Source organism: Vulpes vulpes, chromosome 1 (assembly GCF_048418805.1).
Source record: "Vulpes vulpes isolate BD-2025 chromosome 1, VulVul3, whole genome shotgun sequence".
Taxonomy (NCBI): Eukaryota; Metazoa; Chordata; class Mammalia; order Carnivora; family Canidae; genus Vulpes; species Vulpes vulpes.
In genome coordinates, this window is record NC_132780.1 from 60,736,972 (window position 1) to 60,738,806 (window position 1,835).

Genomic DNA, 1,835 nt, shown 5'->3' on the forward strand with positions numbered 1-1,835 from the left:
AAAATGCTGCTGAAGGAGAAACTAAGAGGTTCTGGTTTTCTCTACTTAAGAATTAGGAAACGTTGAATAGAATGCAACTTCTACATGGGTTAATCACAAAATTAAATTTGTACCCCAGATTATATGTATACTTAATCTTCTTTCCAATAACCTTTCTGTGACTGTTTTTATATATTTATAAATAGTCCATGTCTCATATATAATGAAGCTGTATATTTGTAATTTTGTTAGATCAAAAACCTCTGGGAGAAAATTTGAGGGTGTGATCATGATTTATATAAAGTAATTCTGCATGTGACCCTATTCCACTGAGGAAAAAGTATTCCTCATATAGTCCCCTTGTTTATTTTTATTTTATTTGTTGTTGTTTATTTTTCATTTCATAATCATAAACTTAACTCTGCAATCTGGCTAGACTTGGAGGGGAACAGGAAAATATGGAGCCCATAGAATTGCAGCAACAGTTCAAAGATGACAGGATATTTTGGACAGATGGGGGTGAAGAGCTGCTCTCCTGAGCTACAGAGAGAATGGTCTGGTAGCTAAGATTTAAAACACAAGTCAAATTTCTTAGATTTGTCCACAGTCAGCAATGGTGATCTTGCTGGCCTTGCCATTCCTGGACCCAAAGGGCTCCACGGCTTCCACAATACTCCTGCCCTCTTTCTCCTTGCCAGAAACCACATGCTTGCCATCCAACCACTCAGTATTGGCAGTGCAGAGGAAACACTGGGAACCATTTGTGTCAGGTCCAGCATTAGCCATAGAAAACATGCCAGGTCCTCTCTGCTTCAGGATGAAATTTTCATCATCAAACTTCTCCCTGTAGGTGGACTCGCCCCCAGTGCCATTATGGCTCATGAAGTCACCACCCTGGCACAGAAATCCTGGAATACTTCCTTTATAACCACGTCCTTTCTCAGACCCAGTGCTCGGGGCATAAACATTCTCTTCTGTCCTTGGAATTTTGTCTGCCAACAGTTCAAAGGAGACTTTGAGGGCTACCAGTCTAGGAGAATGTCCAAGAACAAGGTGGGGTTGACCATGCTGGGCAGCATAGGCAACTCCAGGGTGGTAGTGTATGCAAGGCCATAGTCCCCTTGTTTAATTTTACTCCTTTCCCAGGTATTTATTAGATACCTGTTCCTTAGTGTGCCAGTGTTTAATCAGTCTGGCGTTTACTGGGTTTTGAGCATTCTGGAGATTTTTTGTTGTTAATTATTAGATGTAGCTTCAATGTTCTGAAAACAGTATAATTACTATTTTAGGACAAGACTTATGAACAAGCAAAGCAACTTAATGCAAAATGTAAACTGTAGCATATATTGTTGTCAATATTTCTATGGGCCATCTCTGCAGCCAATTAGGTCTTTCACTGTTCCTAAGTGAGCTGTTATTTGTTTGCAGTTGGGGAGAGTAAGCAATCACACTTTTAGATGGAGCCTTGGTGTTCTGACAAGACACTCTTCAGTGTAAGGTTTTCCTAAATCCTTTAATTCAGTTTATTTTAATTCAGTCATTTTGCAATCTGACCGTGGAGGACTGAATCTCATTAGCTAATCAGACTGGATCTCATTAGTAGCTCCTTATTTTACTTATTTTCTGTGTAATTAATTGACTTTACTTTTTAAGTACCATTTTAGATTAATGGAAAAATCGAGTAGAAGAGTTAAATATACCCACCCTCTACCTCCACTCCAGGCACAGAGATTTCCCTATTGTTAACATCTTGCATTAGTGTGGTACATTTGTTACACACAAGTGAACTGATATTGACACATTATTGACTAAAATTTACAGGGTTTTTTTTGTTGTTGTTGTTATTCTAACAAATT

The 1,835-nt window shown here is 38.5% G+C and overlaps 1 pseudogene; it reads right to left on the bottom strand.

The window, feature by feature from the left end:
* Positions 1–570: 570 nt before the first annotated feature.
* LOC112922644 (peptidyl-prolyl cis-trans isomerase A pseudogene) lies at positions 571–1,046 on the bottom strand (annotated as a pseudogene).
* Between the last annotated feature and the right edge of the window lie 789 nt (positions 1,047–1,835).